This window comes from Corvus cornix, chromosome 6 (genome assembly GCF_000738735.6).
Source record: "Corvus cornix cornix isolate S_Up_H32 chromosome 6, ASM73873v5, whole genome shotgun sequence".
NCBI lineage: Eukaryota > Metazoa > Chordata > Aves > Passeriformes > Corvidae > Corvus > Corvus cornix.
This window is the reverse complement of record NC_046336.1, coordinates 27,239,861-27,261,574: the sequence shown is the minus strand read 5'-3', so window position 1 is coordinate 27,261,574 and position 21,714 is coordinate 27,239,861. Positions and strand designations below refer to the sequence as shown.

Here is a 21,714-nt window from a genome sequence, read left to right as displayed (position 1 = left end):
GCGCCGAGCCCGCGCCGCGCCGTCCCGCCCTCCCCCGCCCGACACGCACCCGCCTTCGCCCCCGTCTCAGCGGAGCCGTCGGGGCCCCGGGAACGGCCCGCGGAGCGCGGCGGGGAGCGGGCCCCCTCCCCCTTCGCTTGCCGTCCCCGCGCGGAGGATGAGGAGCCCCCACCGCCGGTGAGTGCGGGCCGCGCCGCGGAGGCCTCGGCCGGGCAGGCGGGCGGGCGGGCGGGCGGGGAGAGCCGGGGCGCCCTGGGCAGCGCCGCGCCCGCACCGCTCCCTCTGCGGCTGGGGCCGCGGGGCGCTCCCTCCGCGGCGATGCCCCTTCCGCGCCGTCGGGCGGCCCGGCCTGGGCGGTGCCCGGCGGGGTCTGCGCCCCTCCCGCCCCCGCGCCGGCCCTGGGCAGCACCGTCGAAGGCGGACTCCGCTGCGGCTGGCGGCGGCCCTCCCGCCCCGGCCTGGCTTCCTGGGGGCCGGGGAGCACCCCCGGCCCGGCCGCCCTGCCCCGCCGCGGCGCTGGGGGCGCTGCCCGCCGCCGGGCCGGGCCGGGTGGGGGCTGCGCGGGGTCCGCGGGTCCCTTCGTGGGCAGGGCTGGCGCGGCCGTGCGCTCCCTCCCTCCTGCGCTCCCTCCCTCCTGCGCTCCCTCCCCGGTGTTGTAATCCCGGGCCCGGTGCCGAGCGGCCCCAGCCGGAGCGAGCGGCAGCGCCCGTCGTCGTGGGAAGGGTATGAGGAATAAGGTGCTTCGCCTTCCTTTTGTGCGAGCCTTGAACAAAGCTGGACGCCGGCTTTCCAAAAAGGTTTTGCCGTTCAGCGACGTCTAACAAAAAAAACCTGAAGAAATAATAACCCCAAATAATCTCCCGTACCTTAGCAGTGAAAGGCTGTTCTGTTGAGGACCGATTATATACGCGGTTTTCATAACTGATTACAAAATCTGTTGAACAGGGTTCAAAAGCATAAATGGCTTTTTACCACCTTTCAATCAACCACCCTCTGATGTTGTTTTGGTAAAATTAAGAGTGAATTCAGCAGCAGGGAATAGTAGGTTGTGGTATTTCCTTTCAGCAGTTGCCTGTTACTTTGTGTCAAGTTGTATGACGATTTTTCCCAGTGTAAATTGATTGCCCTCCAAATTTACATATTTTGTTCTCTGCCTAGAGATAATTATCTTTGAGTTCTTTTATCAAGTTAGCACGCTAGGGATTGTTCAGGCCTGTTACCTGCAGGGATAGAGAAGCTGCTTTTGTAGATGAGGAAGATTCTCCTGAATTGAAAGGCTTGTTTGATTTGTAGTAGAACCTAGTCCTGGAATAAAAAAGCGAATACAAGAGCAGTTTCTAGTCAGATAATTTAACCAGTCTATACCTAGAAATACTCCATGTTGTGGCATTTGTGGCAGCCTGGATAAAACTTTTGCTGACAATGTGTTTGTCTTTTGGTCTTGTACTTTTGTTCTCTTGTAGCTTTTTCTTAGGTTATGCACCACATTTCGTTTGGGGATGTGTGTGTGGGGCTGTGTATTTTATACGTATTATATACACCCATACAACCTCGTAGGCCTTGAGATCTGGTTTGAAATTTTATGAAGGGTCTTCTCATGCACCTGCAAGATTCAGCTGCCAGCCCTTAGTATGTCCCGCTGGCTGATCTCTTCCAGGGACAGATAGTATATGTAGCTGGATCTGAAGTATTTTCTTCCCTAAATTGTGAAGTAATTTAGTTTTGAAAGGGACCTTTGGATGTTATCTGTTTAATCCTTTGTTCAAGTAAGAGCAGAAAGCTCTTGTTAAACTGCAAGCCTGAAATAGCATGTTACTTGGAATTCACTGATCAAACACATGTTTACTGCAACAGTAAGTAGCTAGAGCATAGATGTTCCTAAAGCCAGTGTGTGGGACCCCAAATCCTGTTTTGGACACTGCTCTGCAAGATCCTCACAGTGAAAATTTTGTGGTTTGTTACGCAAATTAAAAATATTGAATATGGTGGAGTGTGTAAATGATACGTGAGCTTTTCTGGATACCAGGTCTGACATACAGAGCTGCTGTAACTTCTTTGGTAAATTGCTGAAAAACACACATGAATGAAAGACACCAATCAGTATGTTTTAGAGAAACTGTTACAGATGTTTGTTTGTCCTTGCTTATTTCAAGCATCAGTTGAAGATTTGTCCTCTCTCTCTGGATACCTGGGAAAGCATTTCTCGGTTCCTCAGTAAAAAGAGGGCATGTTTTCAGTGCCTGGGATTTCTTCACTTACTTACTGTCATCTCTAAATAAATGACAGAAGGAACTCAGTAATTTAAAAGTATATCACGTCAGAGTCATATGTGGGTACAGATGGAGTACTTGGAGCCTTCTTTCTTTTGCTAATATTCCCAAAATGCAGGACTTGGGGGCAGGCATGGAGAGTGCCTTGCCTGACAAGAGTTTTCCTTTCACTGCTGCTGGTTTAGTGGTTCCACTTTTTCTTTTTTTTGGACAAGATCTACAGAAACTTCTGCAGTTGTCCCACCACAGTCGTGCTGATGGTCCCCAGTTGCGGTGGTCTCTCCTGCGCCTTCCAGGATGGTTAGTGCTCTAAAGGGAAAACGGGATTTCTTTCTGCTTTGTTTTCTTGCAATCCCTCAAAAGTTGCTGTGAAATCTGTGGAGGGTTCAATTATCTCTGGTAGCAAGTAGTTACTCTTTAAAATGTTTAAAACTGACAATGAATGTAAAACTTGACCTGCTATACTGTGTCCTTTAAGAATAATATGGAGACTACACTAGGTGACCCTTGGAACTGGGTAAAAGGTTGAAACAGTCACCTCATTTTTCTTCTTTGTATAGGAAAACATAATTTTAGCAATCTCAGTGCTCTTATTGAGAAGATCTATGGAATAGCTATTTTGTGAGGGATTCAGTCCAGAAACACCTGCGTACTACATTGAATTTAGTTTGATAGAGCTTTAGCTTGATAAAACAAATAGCTGGCCCACCACTGACCAGGAAATCAGGGGACAAGCTGCCAGCTTGCCAGGATGGTCTTTGTTGTGAATTGTCTTCCCAACACTTTGCTGGATATATTTACAGAGCATATTAGCTGTATTTCATGTCCATTTTCCCCCAAAGCAAAACAAAGCAATTATGCTACTAGTCTGCAATATATAGTCAATATATATTTTGAAATTCACTGTAGCAGGTTTGACATATTGAGAAGACCAAGAACTTAATTCATCTTGTGGCAGTGCACAACCCGTGCATGGGTTTCTTCTTATGACCCTGTTGTTACAGCTGTACAAAAATGGTGTGAGAAATATGGTCATTCTGTTTCAGATTTATAATCCAGAGAGGTTTTTCCTTGCCATTATTCTAAATGGTGTCTCGTAGCTGCCATCCCGTTCTGTTTGAATTCTGTGCGTTATGGTTAGGTTTAGTGCTGTTTAATGATGGTCTGGTTGCAAAATTCAAAACAAGTGTTAGGGTAGGAAAATAAACTCTGGTTCATGATTGTAATAATATTCATAGGTTGTATAAGCAGGAGGAAAGGAGAAGCCACAGCAAAGCCTTACTGAAGGTCAGGTGTGTCACCAGCTCTGAGCTTCTGCAGTGACACCTGTAGTTACAGTGAAAGTGATTGCCCTGATGGAGCTGCTGTCCCTGCCACCACCACTGTGTCACCGCTGACTCTTCACTGGGGAGGGGCAAGTGCTCTGAGTATTATGAAGGTGTGAACTTTAAATGTTTTAAAAGATTTTGATTAGACAAAAATCTGTGTAGTAACAATTCACAGGATGTATACCTGCAGCATGCAGCTGAATGCTCTCATGCTCATTTTTCCCCAAAATAGGATTCCCCAAAATACAGAGGAAAATGGAGTCCATTTAAATGTAATTCGACTATGTGATGAGTTTCTGTGCATTAAAAGGGAAAAAAACAGTATTATTAACTCAGCTCTGCAGTATTGTAGCTTAATTTGCACCATATATTGTAACAGCAGCAATGCTTTTTACAAAAAATTGATATCACTCAAGGTTTTGCAGTGTGGTTTCAGTCGACTTCATTGGCATAAAATGTGGAAGCAACTAGCAATTCTTTGCGTCTATATTCCCTCTTATTCACCATCTTAAGGAGAAAACTGTCAGTCTTGCCATGCTTTGAAGCATGTATCAGTTGATAAAATACAAGCAGATGTAAGAGAATAAATACAAGCAGATAAGTTAGAGAAATATCAAAGTCTCAGAAGATACATACCAGGATATAGATCTGGTTTGTGGAAGTGATTTCCTTTTCACTGCTGCAGCTGTTGAAATGATTTAAATTTGCTTTTCTTTTCTTGTTTAAAAAAACCCAAAAGTCCCACCTAGAACCATTCATAGGCCTTTATACTTCCTCTGTGAGAGCCTGATCCCAAGCTTGACTGGAAATCAGTGGGCAGAGCTCAAATGACTTTGGAGGACTGAAGTAATCACAGATTTCACTTATGCAGAGAATCAATACTCTGCTCATGAGATTTGTGCAAATGAGTACATTGTGTGCTCAGAGTCAGAATGTCAAGGATATGGAAGTGGTGAATAAGCTCAGATAAAATTTTCTAAATTAATCATTCTTTTTCCTATCCTGTGTTCAGTTGGAAATTCACAGTGCAGTGGGCAGGCAGAGGAACTGTTCCATGTGTTTTTGCAGGGGTATAGAAGGCTTGAAAAGGAAGCATAAACAGAAGGGTTGGGATAAATTGTCCAGCAGGAATAATATACTGGATACAGAAAATATGAAAAACTTGTCATCCCCTTGTCCCTTTATAATTGGGAATGAAAGAACTTGGGGAGTAGTATGAGAACAAGAGGGATTTATTGGAAGAAAACAGTGAACTTCAGTGACTGGAAATATGAGTGAGGAGACCACAAAGCTGGGTAAAACGTGCTCTTCCTCGCTGCATGTCCTTCTTTGGGGAAGAGAAATCCATCTTTAACAGAATGCCTTGGAGAAGATTTTAGAAACCCTCCTGTTTCCCTCTCAGTGTTGTGTGAGGAGCAGGCCTTGCACTGGTTTGGACAACTGAGAGTTAATTACAACACAGGACTGGGACAGGGCACAGGAATGAACTGCCAGCTAATGAGGTGCAGCCATTCTTCTCACTCCATGTTTTGGGCACTGAATCTGTCTTCTGTTCAGGTTATTGAAGGGATTTTAGCAGTAATGAAAAATTCAGGAGTGGTACCGAGTGTTAAGTGAAATGTCCCTTATGATAGAAGATATGGGAAGTTTCGCTTTAAAGGTTTTTTTTTTAAACTTGGTTTGAATGTCTCCTCTCTTGCAGACAAAGCAAACAATAAATCCCACAGAATAAAAATGTGGGGTTTTTGTTTTAAAGTATAGATGTATTTTTATAATTTTATCTTCTATATTTACTAGTTCACAATAATTGTACTTTTTTGTGTGTGTGTGTGAAACTATCCTATAGAAAATTTCCTGTAGAGTATTCTGATGTGTATGCCATTAGTTAGGATTGGAGATTGTGCCCTTCCCCACCCAGGCAAATTATTATTCTGAGCCTAAAGTTAAATGCAAAATTGGATAGGTTTTATGGCCAATCTGTCACGTTTGCTGAGCTGAATCAGGGGTCATACCAGGGATAATTCATGTTTAAAACGTGTAGAGTGGACTGAAGTTTAAGACAGGCAATATTCTATGCCCTAGTCCTTACTTGGCTTAGATGAATGGAAATTTTTCTAAACAATGCTATCTCGATAGATTTTTTTTTTACTGTTTTACTACTTTTGCATTAATAAATTTTTACTGAATTGATTTGACAACCACTGATACTGGTTTACACTAATCTTTATAGGTTTAATAAAGCTATTTTAGTACATGGTGAGTTAAATTTTTTTTACGCTTACAACTATGATTAATTATAACTCTAAAAAGAATCAAAACCTGGAGTGCTGTTTTACTCAGAAGTTTGTGGCAGAGGGCTCTGGCAAAGTGTAGAAACATTCCCATATAGCTGATATTCTTCAGTTTCCTGCTCTTAAAATTTCATGGAAGGAATGCAGTTAGAGGCTCGCCAGTTTGGGTTAGACCAGGAACTGCAAAATCAAACCCGACCCAGACAGGACAGTTTTTATTCAAACCCAAGCCTCTGTTGAACTGTCTGTTTTTGTTCTGCCCCTGGCCCTGTTTCACTCCCCCACCTCTCTTTAAATTCACAAGTTTTTAAATGTAGAAATGTTTCTAATTTAGAAAATTATTTTGGTGTAATGAACTAAAACAGAGAAGAGTGGACTAAGCTGAGGGAGGTCAAAAACCAGATGGAAATAGAAAATCTGAAAACATGGAGTAAAGAAAAAAATCTGCCTTGAAATAATGGAATCTAAATGCTGAAATTATACATCTGCTCAGCAGCTGTGCATTCCTTAGCCAGGGGTTCTGTTGCAGAAATGGCATTACTCAAGTTTTTCTCAAAGCTTCAAATGCTGTTGTATAATATTTACATCTCTCTAATACTGTCAGTAATAGTCATAGGAGCCTGGAGAATAAAGGTGGAGGGAAGAGCTGATGTAAGAATTTTCTTCTTTGTCCAAAGGCATCTGTAGCATGTATAGTTGTTTGCTGCAATGAAATTCTGTGATTTTCTCGCTTAGTTGTTCTTCATAAATATCTTTAATTTCCACTGACTTAATTTCAGAGGAGAAGTTGGTTACAGGAAAAATAACCGACTAAAATGATATGAAAGGGTGCATTAGTGAGAAAAGAATGTTGCAAATGCCTCAACTGTTTTGCTCCCAACAATGGCCAGCAGTATTGCTCCAGAGGAACACATAAGACAGTCTACCAGACAACTGTGGAATTACACCACTCTGTGGAAGCTTCTTCCTACATTCCAATAACCAGGAGCTAGCTGAGACTGTAAGGCACATTAAATCCATTTCAGTATATATCCATAGCACATGAAGCAATTTTAGTTAGAAAAGGTCTCTCTAAGCTACTAAGCAGGTTATAAAAATGTGTAATTTTATATTTTCTTTTGTGTTTTTTTCTTTGTACTTTTTGACAATGTTGGTGTTCATCAAAGTGACCTGCTAGTACTGAGATATACATATGGTAGAGCTGGTCTTTGAGAAAGCATTGGTTTGAATGCCGATGTAAAGGGTGATTTAGTTAATTTTAAGACCCTAAGACGGTTTTTTACTTTGTACAAAGATGACAAGCCAGGGGACTCTTGCTTCAAAGAATTTTTACCAAAATTTAGAAGTTTGAGGTTATGTAAGAGAAATGTCAGAGTTTTCAGCGACTTTGAATCTTGATTCAAACTGTTTCTGCTTTTGGAAGAAGTAATTGTTTACTGGAAGATACTTTTTACTGTGTGTACTTGGAACAACTGAAGGTAAAATAAATCTCGTTCAGGTTACTTTCATTGAGAAGGGAAGCTGTGGTTGTGCTGTAAATAGAGATCCCAGAGTCTCCTGAGCATTTGAAAGAGCAGGAGCGGGGCTTTGGGTTCAGGTAACAGGGAGTGGGCAGAGGAGCAGTGGCATGATGAGAAAGGCTTTTTGCTGGGTTTGAGCCCTGGAGAGGAGCTCAGAGCTTTCTTCTAACAGGGTTTCTTACCTGGGGTAGGAGTGACAGAACTCTTCATCTCCTTGCTCTGTATATAACCGCAAAGCACCTCTTCCCATATCTACCCATCCATACATTATTACTCCACTGTCACTGTTGATTTTTCTCTCCAGCATCTGTAACTTTGTCATAGTGTGAAATGAGGTTTCAGGCTATTCAAGTGTAGCCAGAATGAAGTTTCTAAAACTTAACCTAAGTTGATTATTTTATTTGGATTTCACTGTTTTCGATACATTGTGGAAAAGACTGGGCACAAACAGGAGGAATTGGAGGTCTGTGTGCAGTCACAACTTGCTTTGATCAGAGATGGGGTGGGACAGCTGCTATGGCTGGAGTGTTGCAAGGGCTGGTTACGGGCTCTCCAGGAAGGACAGGCTGAGATGGTGAGGGATGCACGGTGTTGTGGGGGTTTTTGTTGTGAGAGTGCCACAGAGATTCCTGAAGCTCTTCCTTTTGGGTGAATGAGGAGTCAGTTGAGAGCTGTGGGTCAGGCCTAGCAGCAGGTCAGCAGGGGTCATGTTGGTAGGTGCCTGCAGGAGCCTCTCAGTGAATGAGTGGGGAGTGGTGGATATTGTTTATCTTGATTTCTTTAGGGTAGTGGCAGTGTCGCTTGTAACATCCTCATCAACAAAGTGATGGAAGTATAGACTGGACAAATGGACAGTGAGATAGACTGAAAACTGGATGAGCTACCAGGTTCAAAGAGCTGTGATCAGCAGCACAAAGTCCAGCTGGGGACCAGTCACTAGCAGTGTGACCCAGGGGTCGAGCTGGATTTCCAGTACAGGGCGACCAAATGAACATTCATGGTGGATGGGACAGAGCACACCCTCAGAAGTTTGTGGGCAGTACAGAACTGGGAGGAGTGTTTGGTGGGCCAGGTGGTTGTGCAGCCTCTCGCAGGGACCTGGATGGACTGGAGAAGTGAGCAGAGAGGAAGCTCATGAAGCTCCACAAAGAGAAGTGCAGAGCCCTGCAACCTGGGGAGGTGCCTCCTGGGCTGTCCAAGGGTGAGTGTTGTGGGCAGGCTCAGGGAGGTGATGATGCCCTTCAGCTCAGCACTGGTGAGATACATCTGGAAGGCCCTGGCCGGTTCTGGGCTCCCAGGAAGAGCTGGGCAGGTACCCTGTGGCAGAGAGGTGGTAACAGCTTCACTGGAAGCAAGCGATGAGGGCTGTTTTATTTTGTGTGTTTGGAAATAGTGTGGATAGGGGAGTGGATGGTGAGGTGGTGAAATTTGTAGCTGATACAGTTACTGTAAACTGGCTTGAGCAGTATTGAATGCCTGGATGATAAAATACTGGATGAGGTAGAGTAAGTGCAATGTAATTTAATTCAAACAGAGGAAAAACAGTAATAGGCTCTAAATGAGGTATTAACACTTGGAGAGATCTTTGTTTTGAAGCTCCTACTTCAGATTGAACCTACCTGCTTATGGTGTTGAATTTTTTTTTTCTCTCTTTTTTTTTGTGTTTCTACTTTTGTACTTGTGGCCATGTAAAAGGTTGGATTTGTTTGCTATTTTAACTGAAAACTAAGTACACAAAAAACCCTGGGTTTTCAGTATTTCCAGCTCACTGTGGGACCTTATGAAGAGTAAGAGGAGACGAGGGCCAGCACTTCCCTTTTTACAATCAGCACAGGCTTAAATGAATTTAAGCCAATTTTGAAGCAGCATTCTATACAGTAAGTTTTTTTAAAATGTGATTATACAGCTGTATATGTTCATTATATATGGACATGCAGGTTATGGCCTTCTGGTAACACAATTTCAACAGTCCCATTAAAATGAGAAGGTAATTATTTTTGTTCTGGTTTGATTTTTCCTTCTTCCAGCAGTACAAATAGGATGCAGTACTAAATAGACTTGGGCCTCTTCAGTTAGGGAACAAGAAACAGTAGAGAGAGAGATGGTGATGGTAATCTATCAAACCTTAAATGAAATTAAGAAACTGATGAATAGTGTTTCACCAGTATTTTTTTTTTCTCCACAGTGTAAAAGAATGGCAGGTTTACCAGGATGGTAAAATGGGTCGTTTCTTTCCTTCCCCACAGCAAATATTTTGGTTGAAAAGGCGCTGCCAGAATACATGGCTGGGGCTGAAAGTGCTGTGCAGATTTGCAGTCACACGGATTTGTTGACGGATGTGGGCACTGATGGCAATAGCGCAGTCACTTGTGCCTGGTTGTAGGTCAGGAACTCCACGGGTTTCTGGACGAAGCAAGAGCAAGGGAGGACTCTGCTCTCCCTTCGTTCCCAACCGGTCTGATAGCAGGCGGTGTCAGGCAGAATGCTGGGCTAGACATCTGCCACGGAGCAGGCGGCGAATTCGGAGGCCTTTTATCACACCCACACGCAGCCAGGCACGTCAGCTCCTCTGCTGTTGCACTTAGTAGTGTCTGTAATGCCTACAGATATTTTTTTATGTTGCACTGGCACCCATCTGCCTTCGTTGACACATTTGTTAGGTTTGCTTTAACGAAACTGCCATCCAACGTGAAGTAACATGTTTTTTTGTATCTGCCTTATCTTAAACATTTTTTGTTTAGGTACTTTATTTTGCTTAGTGTGGAAAGATTGATACTATAATTTCCTAAGGACTGGAGCACTGTAGCCAGGTAGACTTCCATTGATGTCTGCTGGATGAATAATTAACTGCCAGATGGAGAGGGCAGTTCTGGGGTGCAGATAAGCAGCCTAAGCAGCCGGGTGCACTCGAAGGGCCAGTTCTACTCCTTGTTCACGCCACCCTGGTGCGTCCTTCCCTCTTCCTTTGCAGCAGCACTGGCTGGCACTGCTCTGACGCTGTAGGAATCTAAACTGGCTGAGAGCCCATTACCCTTTTTTGCCTTCTTCTTTAAAATTTTTTTCAGTAGGCTTCACTTCTTGCCAGTCTAGCTGCAGTTGTGGGGGCAGACCAAGTGTCACCATTGGCGCAGAGAACAAGAGTACCCCTTCCAGGCTCATTTTAGTTGTAGTTTACTGTGCTTGTGGGTAAGGCTGCTGTACGGGAATGTTACCCAGTTTGGAGTGCCCCCCCTTTTGTTTTTTTAATTAGCTTGAGTGTTGGTGATCCCATGTAACTTCTTAGTGTATACTGACTATATCCCCACTCCACAAAGCAAAAATGGGTTGGTGAGAATCTTTACTTTCCCATCCCCACATTCCTCTTTGCTCCTTCGCAGTTGAGTCCTTTGTTTTATAGTTCTGTTAAATTTTTCTCTCTGATGTAGTCTGCGAAGTTTTGGAGTTTGGCAAATTCCTAATACCTGAAACTTCAAAGACAAGCTTCATGTATCAGCAAGCTTGAAGATTATATATCTAGTCAGATTATGGAGTGGATGTCACACTGTTTCTGTTTCAAAGGTCTTGAGCTGTGTTAATGTCCGCAGAGGTGAAGGGTGTTACCATCAGAAGTGTTCAGTAAAGTTGTTCTGCCTGGTAAGAGGGAGGTCAATATGCACATACTGTCCAGCCAGCAAGACATTGTTTGGCACCAGAGGATGTGGGAGGCAAGGGAGAGAGAACTGTGGTTAGAAGAATATGCATGTGAGTGGGGAAATGGATCTATTGCTAAGGGACAGAGAGAGTGAAATCATACAGGATATATAGTGAGCTGGAGCAATTACACTGAGAAAAGATACAGACCAAAATAGTACAAATCTGTAGAAAACCAGGCCTTGCTATGTCTATTGCTCGTAATGCAATTTGTTTGATGTATGATGACTTGGGGTTTTTTTTTTCCCTGAATGAAGAGAAAAATTTGAGATGAAAGAATGACTTGAGATTTAAGAACTAGAAATACCATAGGTGTGTGTTTGGCATCACTGCCAGAGCCGAAGAGAGCAATTCAGCCAAGTTTTTTCTTCTGTTCTCCTCGTTAACCTAGGCTTTATTAGAACAGAGAGAAAGCACAATAAAATCTTTATATAGTAGGCTCAGATATAACAACAGGTGTGCTATTCCCAAATGCAAGGATTTTTACAGAGTTGGTCAAAAGGAGCATGAAGTGACATAGCATCTAGAAAGTAAAATGTGGGTCCTGTTTTCTGTATCAGACTAAGCTTGCTCATGGCTATGACTGGGGAAATGTATGTGGGAATTAAATACAGTCTCTAAAAATGTATTTTTTCAAAGAACTTCTGTAGTTGAAGCAGAAGGTTAGCTTTTTGACAATTAACATAATGGAATTAAATGCCACTGTAACAGTGCAGTTGGTATGAGAGAATAATCTAAAACTACAGTGTTGAAATGTCTGACAAGCTCATAGGAGTACCAATGCAGCCACATGTTTATATATTAGTGTGTCTGCAGTCCACACTCTTCCACCTACGGAACCCATTACACTGTAATAAAAACCAGATTCTGCTTAAACTGCTTGTTGCAAATTCACTTGTTTTTTGAAAATGCTGGATTTGACAAATGCTATTCTTCTGCACTGAGTTTTCTCTTCAGCAGGAAGTAGTATCATCCAGAATCTGTGCTTTTGGAAGGTGTACTAGGAAGTATCTTAGTCTTGTGCAGAGAAATTTGCCAACACTGTTGAATTTTTAATTTTAATTTGGAATGCAAGTTTCTAAAAGTATACTTTAAAAATAACTTTATTTAAACCATCAATTTGGATACATCTTTCAGAAGATTCTCTTCTGTTGGAAGCAGTGACTGGCACAGCTTCCTTTGGCCAGGCACACAGCATCCAGTTACATCTCAGTGGGACTGCTTGTCCATGGTATGTTAGAGATCCGTGAATAAAGTGGCACTTGCTAGAGCAGTTAGTAATGTTCACAGGCACATTTCTCATAGGAAATCAAGTATGTTCAAAAGGACATTTTGTTTAGAATGACACCTGTCAGCCTCTCTGTTACTCATGCACCCAAGAGAAGTACAAAAAGAAGTTAAAGGACATTTTCCATTTCCAAAGTGCTTTCTAACAGTACTTTCTGTAATCTGTTTAGTGTCTCTTCTTCATCACCGTTTCACCATGTATGTATGTTTCTGTGATACGTGGTCTGTAGTTTTCAAAGAAGTTTGTGACTGTGGAAATACTAAAACTTGTAAGCAGGTATATTTCCTAACACTGCATTTCATTTGTTAAAATTCATTTGCAACGACAGTGTGAGTTTGAATTTTTTGTTAGTTTTGTTTTGTTGGGTTTTTTTCTTGGTTCCATCTCCCTCCCACAGTGACTGGTTGTAATTTTTGCTGGCATGAAACTTGTGCTGAAGTACTTAAAGGTATTTGTGAATGTCCTTGTAAAACATTGTAGTGATGTTTTCTATGTGCTCTTCTGGAAAACAAAATCCTTGGTAAAATATGTATATATCTTGTTATTTTTAGCACTGTGGTTTTAACCCCTGCTGAAACCTTTAGGATTACTTTGTAGTTTTAGGACTGGTTTAATTTTCTTTATATGTAGTTGTTGTGTGAAATATCTCAATAATACATCTTGAGACCAAAACACGACCTGTGGGAGTGACGGGGAAAGTTTATGTTAAAAAAAGACACAACAAAGTAAAACTACAGGGAGGATGCTAAGGGTGGAACTGTTATATTGGCCTTCTGAAAGAGAATCAACACTAATAACTTCTTGCAGGGCATTTAATAGCTGTCAGGTAATCATGTTACGGCGTTTTGAGCTTCAGTTCTAATGTGTAAACATACTTGCTCTTCCACTGCTAACCGACAATTTGAATAAATTTTATTCCAATGAGTAAGCATTATTAAATATATTTTAAAAGAAAAGTAGCTGTTTATTTGTTATATGTATGACATTTTCTGTTACCTTAGGTTAATAGAGAAATTCTGGATAAAATAGAAAATACTTCTAATTTTGATTATCTGATAGAAATTACAAACTGGAAATAAAATTCTGTAGAATGCTAACAGATAGGAGAGGTTCCTTTGGGGAAAAATTTAAAAGTCGTGAGTTTTATGTAATCTGAGAGACAAAATGCTATCACGTATGAGACACAGAAGCAAAATGAGTGTACTTTGCCTTCTGTAAAATGAGTTCTTGCAAATGTAAGTCTATTTGCAGTAAACAAAAATTTTGTTTAAAGTGCTCATACTCTGTAACAAAGGCACCTGAGTAGGGTTTCTGTTCTCATATATAACAAACAAGAAACCAATCAATCCTATGCTTACTTTGCCTAGAATTATAGAGGTAGCCAGTTGCTAGTGCTTCTGATCCTTGACCTGCAATAGCATTTATTGATAGTGGGGATTTTTTGTAAGTGTATTAGTATATCGATAAGGGTGATTATTTTCATCATCCTGCCTACTTTAGTTATTTGTTTCCAGATGTAAAGTCTTTTGGAAGCTCCCATCATAGTTGTATTTGACATTCCTCACTAGATTCTAGGGTTTTACATGAAGACAGTGATTTAATTCAACATATCTTAGCATTTTGAATTCTTTCCTATTTTGTAGTTCTGAACTGATAGAGAGGAAACTGTGTGAGTGAAAGAATCCTATGTATGTAGCTCTGAAACAGCTCAATCAGGTCATTGAGCTCTGAATTTCTGGTTTTGACTTAAGATCCAGGCCTAAAACTTTGTAACAGTAAAGTTTCTGGCAGCCTGTTGCTGGTGAGATTTTTTTTTTTTACATGAACAGAAGGATTCTACCTATCCAGTGCACAGTGGCCAAAGATCTCTTCTTGGTAGAGTTGCAGAATTACCATCCCTAGCAGTGTTCTGCAGTGTCAGATTTAGTTAAGCCCACGAAAGTACAAAGCACCTCCTATGGCAGTCATACCAGAGAGAGTCAGTGTTAGCTCCTGGTTGCACACTGATGGCTGCACCCTCCTGAGATACCTGGAGGGTTTTTTTCTCAGTTCCTGATAGAACAACATTTGGTAGTGTGCTTAATGAGTAAAATTGCTATTGCTATAAAAATGTTTTTCAGGTTATTCTCTTTCTCTTCTTACATGTGCTGTCACTGGAATGATTATTTTTTCCAAGTCTCTGCTATCTGGTAGCATAATGGCATCTTAGCAATTTCAGTATGTTCAGAATGGTAAAATTCTTGTCCGTTTTGTTCACAGCAAAATACTTATTCCAAGTTGCAACAGCCTTTTTTCATGGTACAAAACGACTACTTTTAGAGAAGATAGATTGAGACAGTTTATCTCTAAGACCATCTCACACTTCCTTTGAGGGGTAACTTATTAATTTCTGTGCTTGTATGTAATTGACCTGAAACTTAAGACATTGTAGTGTTGTTGTACCCTGAATAAACTATGCGCCTATAGTTTGAAAAGTTAAGTGAATTCATAACAAAATCGTCCTTTCATTTGAGAAAGGGACAATTCACGTCATTCTAGAAATCTGTCTCATTGGATCTACAGGAATGCATTGGTTTTGAGATGCGAGGCCTTTGCAATGGATGAGCTGTTCTTACCGGTTCCTTCCTTCTGAGTAAGACGGCTTCGTGTCTATCGGTAGCGCAGTTCGGGTGAGTTTTGAGTCAGTGCAGAGGTGGCCCGAAGGAGAGAGACCTGCGTGGCAGAGCAGCGGTGCTTCCCGGAGCCGGGCAGTGGTTCCCGTTGGCTGCCGGAGCGAGGGGACGCGGCCGGGCACGCGGCGCTCCGTGTCCGCGGGGAAACGCCGGTCGCCCAGAAAAGGCTTCTGCCTATTTCAGGAGAGGCTGGCGCAGCCCGGTTCCTGGGGAGGCCGTGCCGGGATGCCATTTTGAGGTTAGATGTGTGCGAGCGCGGCGGTGCGGGAGGAGGGGCGGCGCGGGTCGGGTTACGGGCTCCGCATTCCAGCGCCGCCGCCGCGCCCGCGCCGGGAGGGATCGCCCGGGGGCCGCGCGGGGCCTGCGCCCGCGGCCCCTCACAGCCGGGCGGGGCCCGCCGGGCCCGGGGGCTCACTGCGGCAGCTTTTCGGGGCTTTGCCTTGGCTCCGAGTAAGCATAAGAACTTATTAGGAAAGAACTTGGTTTTGTACTATTTTTAGAGATCAGAAATCCTCGTGGCGCTGTTTAATTTTGCTTAGCTGTAGCAGTGGTTATAAGGACTTTCTGGAAGCATACTATTGTGCTTCAGATATTTCCTTGAGAGCTGGAAGGTTAATTATCTGATGCATTTATTGCCTTCTCATTTTTCAAGTTGTTACCTGTATTTACAGTATTATGTAAATTCTAGGTAAATATGTGCTTTTTTTTCGTGGAGATGTAGATTTTTGTATTTTGCTTGTTTTTCCTTCTCTTCCCATGGATACAAAATAGGCATTTGAAGTAATGTGTTTAAAAGATCGTGTAATTTCCATTTCATGTTTGCACTGCAGCAGTACTCAGTTGTTCCTTGGCAGAACAATGGTTGGGTACTTAGTGCACACTTCTTAAAGCTTTCACCATTAAAAAAAAAACAATCTGCAGGAGAATATCGTTAAGGATTTTTATAGTAGAACTGTGTTTGTATTTAAAGTTGACTTCGGAACAGAATGTTTTGTGGAATATTTATTGTAGTTGTTACAGCAACATCAGCTGGTGCCTACTGTTCCTGCAGGGTCATTAGCATGTCTTGTGTACTTCTGTATAAATCTTTTCAGGTAAGAGAAACTAAGGAGGAAATCTCAGTTTGAAACTCTGAGCATTCAGTGTTGTGCTGTTTGGGGTGCTGTGTTCTTCCCCCCGCTTTTAATTCAGGTTGTAAATCATTCTGCCAATCAGATGTCCATAACTGTTGAATTTTTTTCCTTTAGCTTCAGTATATTGTCACAAACATGAGATAAATAACGACTTTAGATGTAGTTCAAGAGCTAAGTACAGCTTTGTTCATGGAAAGGCTCAGCAAGGGCATGAGATACATTCATCAGAGCTTGAATGATGAATACTGTGTATCAAATGCTGTGAAATGTACAGAGCAAATCAGCTGCAAAAATACCTTCCCTGGCAACTGGTTAGAGTCGTATTATTTGTAAAATAATTTGAAGCTGTTAGATCTTGGGATTTTTCTTCATGGCATGTAATCTCTTTGTAGCTAAAGAAGTAAAATGATCCTGGTTGTGGTTTGCAGTGCAGCTCTCTTGTCAAAGGAATTCCTTTTATTTCTCTCCCTCCTCCCACAAATAAAAGTGATCACACGCTGAAATGGGGAGTCTTCTGCAGTTACTTTATTTAGAATGAAACACTCAAGGAGAGTATCTTGTTCTGATGAAAATTCTTTCTGAGAGTTGCTGCTGCTGCATCCCTGAGCTCCCCAAAACTGAAGGTATCCAACTAATTCTTTCTATTTCACTGCAGGCAGTCTTGTGTGTCTCTGCCAGCAGAAGGGTCTCTCATACAGGTTGGAGAATTTTTCTTCACCTCAGCCTGAACATGTGAAATCTAGTCCTGTCTGGTGAAAATCTGTACATAAACTTACGGGCAAGATTGAGTTTACCCTAAAACCAATAAAATCTGGTGATAGTAGCGAAAATGAAACATTGACATTGAATCTCATTTTCTTATTAAGACTATGTATAGTAAAAATAAATTACTTGATCACCTCGTGTACTCTTTAGACAAATTCTTCTCAGTGTTTTCTCAATTTACTGCTTCTTGTGCTATAATTTTAAATGTGTGTGTTGCTGGTTTAAAAAAAAAGTTGATTCATACAAAGCAGTATGTAGTGGATGCAGCTGCTGTTGTGATTAGATAAAGGTAATTGATGTAAAAATCCACCACACCATTTTTGTTTCTGTTCTAGTCTGTATCTCTGTAATGGGTTTCAGTGCAGGACAAATACTTTCATCATTTTCATACTGAGATCAGTGTGTATGTTGACTAGAAATGAGGAAAAAACTATAAATGCACATATAATGCATTTTACTTAGGTACTTCTGCCAGTTTGGAAACTGCCAGTAGGCTGTGATGGTAAAGCCCCTGGGCTGAGATCCAGGGCAAATTAATAAATGCACAGCTCTGGGTAAAAGTTTATCACCAACACCCAATTTCTTGCCTTAGCTGAAAAAGAGCACAGCTGCTGGAGTCACTGTAAGTTAGCAACACACGTATCTGAGTTATGCTGCTTCCGCCCACACATGCTTACCTTGCAGAATGTTTGCATAGATCTTCATAAAAACACTTCCCTTAATCTGCCCTGGCAAGCAACAAAATTATTTTGGCACTAAATTAACATGGTGTTGGAGCTGAGAGCCCAGAAAATGGAGAATATGCTCTGTGTCTGCTGTTTCTTTTGCTGTGAAGCTGTTATTCGTTCACCTGTCTGATAGGGCAGTGAGGTAATGGGTGGATCCTGTGCCTTTCACCTTTATTGTATTCCATGTAACAGGTTAAGTAATTTCATTGTCCTGATCTCAGAAATCCAACCTATAAAAAACCAAAACAAACAAAAAAACCCCCAATCATAAACATGAAACCCATCATATCAGTTATTTAAAGAACTTCATGCTTAGGTTACACGGGGTACTAGCTCTGGTCTGCAGCTGGGGAGACAACAGTGGGATTAAGCCCAAGCCTTTTGGGTTTGGCTCAGTGTTCTGCTGGATTGGGACAGAAATCACAGCCAGCAGGCTGCAGGCTTGGTCTTCCAGGTCTGGGTTCCCCAGTACAAGAGGGATACTGATGCAATGGTATGGCCTGCAGGAGGGGGGCTGCCAAGCACCAGGTGTGTTTGCTCAGCCTGCAGAAGGCTGCGGAATGATGTTTGTTGTTTTCAGAGAAGGTGGAGCTAGAGTCTTCCCAGGAGTGCATGTTGAAAGGATGGTAAATTAGTAGTTGCAAGTTACAGCAAGGTAATTTCTTACTGGATAAAAAAAATAATTTGAATGGTGAGGTACTTAGGACGTGTTGCTGTGAGAGGCTGCAGAACTGCCGTTCTTGGACATGTGCAGGATATTCCTTGTCAAAGTCCTGAGCATCTTAACATTGAATTTGGCTTTGTATTGGGAATGGGGTTGGACTGAGCAACTTCTGGAGGTCTCTTCCAACCTGTGAGAGTTGATGGTTCTGTCTGACAACAACCTGGGTCTGTGGGGCTGACAATTTGTATGAAGAGGTCGCCTTGTTTTTCTCTGGAGCTCAGAGATATAGATTATATCTTATAGATTGTATTGCAGCTGATTTCTAACCCATCTTAATAGGGTCAGAGTTAGTGAATGGAGGACTGGGGTGAAAATTGCTTGACCTTGTGTAACACCAGCCATGTTGGTTTATCTGGCTTCAGTGGTTAAATTTTCATTTGTATTGTGTATCGGGGTGAAAATAAAAACTGGAACTTCAGTGTGCAATCATCCTTCTGTGTCACACGAGGGAAGAACTCACTAACAGATGTGGCACTGAGTGCTGGCCCTTTTTATAGGGTCAGATTTGTGGGCTTTTTCTAGTAGATCTTTCTTTAGAAGGAGACTTAACAATTTGTTTTTTTCATTCACTTCTAAAATTAGTTACTTGTAACTTGTTACTTGTATGGTTTGTTTATTTTAGATGGCCTGCATTCTAGCTTTCTGAAGATCTAGGTTGGGGAATGAAAAACTATGTAGACTGTTTTTTCTGTTTATTCCTCATTTGTGGTAGTCTTCTATTCCCTGATTTAAATCTGACTTTATACAGAGAGCTGAGCCAATAGAGCTGCCAAATATTTTAGTGCTACAGGCTATCTGAAAATCTCAATCTGAATATTTTGTCAGTGGGAGCTATTGGGTGGATGCCTAGCATTTTATTGTTTAAAATTTTTTTAGTCTGACAACTTGATTGTCTAAATAGATTTGGGCTCCTATTTTATTTTAAATCTTAGCATTTGTATTAGCAGAAATAACTGTACATAGTCTTGTGCTACAGCAGTTACTACTTAAGTTTTTTTAAATTATTGGTGATTGTGACCTGGGAAAGATAACATAATGCAATGGATGTTAAATGCTGTTTGTTTCGAAGAGCATATTTGAAACAATGGAAAGACTTTTAAAAATGTTGAAGTGTTTTTTTCTGTCAGTGTTAGATTTGGCAGTGGTTTGCAAACATGACAAATAATTTGCCAGGAAAGAAGTAACTCTTAATGTGCTTCTTGTGAGTCTTGTGAGTCCCCTGATTTTTCTCCAAATGTTAAAATCCTATTGCAGGGCTTAGAATGAGGGAGTTTATTTCAAAGTGAACTGTGGGTAGTTTTCTTCCTTCTTTTTGCGAGGCTGGATATGAAATGGCTATAGGTAGAACTGTTGCCTGTAAGGAACTATTTTTATATAGGTATAACTGAAAACTGACAGTAATTTTTTTTTCAGCATAAATTTATGCATGTCAAGTTTTCAAACTCAAGAGAGGACAATGGTATCATTTCTGTTATAATGTGTAATAAACGGCGATGGGTTTTGTATGGGTGTTCTGGCCATCTGCAAGTCTTGTACAAGCAAATAATTGTGTTATTTTTCCAACTGGATTTTTCTTGGCAGTGTTATCAAATGTGAATGTTACCACTCAACTCCACAGAATCCTTTTTGTGTTAATTTTGTTAAAACAAATTTTTAAATAAACCATGCTGGAACTTGGTAGAGGATGAGAAGCCTTAAGGCAAATTACTAAACAAGAAAAAATTCCCCAAATACTAAAGGCAAGAATCTTTTTCCCTGGTTCTTTGTATTTTTTTCAGGTATTAACTGTGTACTGGCATTAAGATCTCTTAGCCTGTGTGCCAGTTTGGCCAAATTTAGAAATAGATCCCCTGAGAGAAGGCAGGTCACCACCCCTCCCCCACCAGGTTTGGGAAAAAAGAAATTTTCCTCAAAGGAAAGTGAAAGAGATAAAAACTATTTATTTAATGAACACACGGGAAAAGGAAAATAATGCTAAATCATAAAATCTCTCGCTGTGGAGAAAAAACCTGGGAAAGTGTCAGAGTCCTCCCTTTGGTCTCCTCAGAGCTGGGGCTTGGCCCAGGGGCAGGCCCTCTGTGCCTGGTGGAAAGTCCTCCCGATGTGCTCTGATACTGAAGCAGTCCAGTGGAAAAGGGAGAAAATCCGAAATTCCAGGGAAGGAAAAGAAGTTCAACTCTCAGTCTCCCTTTGGAGAAAAAGCAACTGAACAACTGGCCAAAAGCTGACCCGGGAGCAGCGAGCTGGGTGCTTCCTCACTCCCCTGCTGCAGCTGGGAAAAAAAAAATTGCTCTCTCTGTGTGACCTTGAACAAGCTGCAAACTGCTTTGAACAAGTTTTGCTCAGTTTTCCTTCCCCCTCTCAGGCTCAGTTTAGAGGCATAGGAAGGCACAAAAATTAATTTCTGGGCATAGGACAGCGATATGGGATACACATCATAAAGTCACCCCAAGACAGCCTGTCTTCTTTTTGCTACTTTCAATTTTGATTGTATGAAAATGACAATTTTTATACTGCATATACATAAATGTATGAGGATAGCTCCAAAGGACTCGCAGCAGCTTGCAAGTTGTTTCCTTGCAAGATGGTGACTGTAAGTTAAGCCCAAACCCAGAACATTCATGGAATCAGAGTGGTTTGTGTTGAAAGGGACCTCCAGAGCATCTTGTCCAAACCTCTGTAGTGATCAGGGACATCTCCAAGTAGATCAGGCTGCTCAGAGCCTTATCCATCCTGACCTTGAATGTTTCCAGGCATCCACCATCTCTGTGGTCCACCTGTGCCAGTGTTTCACCATCCTCATGGTAAACAAATCCTCCTTCTATCTAGTCTGAATCTATCACATAGTTTAAAACCATTACCCCTTGCCCAGTCACAAAGGCCCTGTAAAAACATTTGTCCCAATGTTCCTTTATTTGTTTACCTTGTGTATTGGCAGCAGTTCTGCAAGTGTTACTTCTTTTCTGAGGCCTATTTTTCCCTCTCCAAACGTCATTAGAAGGTGGAAATACAAGCATTTTGTGTCTTTCTTGGCTTTTGTTTAAAACTGCACATTTAATGTTTTCCTTTTTGTTACTGTTTTTAATTAGGATTTATTGCAACATCAACAAGAAATAGAACCTATCTGTGAACTGGAAAGCTTTCTCAAATATGGCTATAGTTTCATCAAAGACTCAAGAAGATATCAAGGGAATACAGCTGTGGTTTTGTCACTAGGTATTTTGCTGTTGTTGTAGTTTTGTCTCTTGCATTAACTCAGGCTTTGAAAAGCAGTCCATTTCCTTGGAATTTTGGGCTTTCTTCCA

General features: G+C 41.7%; 1 protein-coding gene across 2 annotated transcripts in view; it reads left to right on the top strand.

Moving 5' to 3' along the window:
- Positions 1–15: 15 nt before the first annotated feature.
- The window catches only part of BMPR1A (bone morphogenetic protein receptor type 1A), a 75,554-nt gene continuing 53,855 nt past the window's right edge, over positions 16–21,714 (top strand). For both annotated transcript variants that reach the window (XR_005602138.1, XM_039553483.1), the window contains exon 1: positions 16–177. The gene's annotated coding sequence lies outside the window, so the exon portion shown is untranslated. The remainder of the gene's footprint in view (positions 178–21,714) is intronic.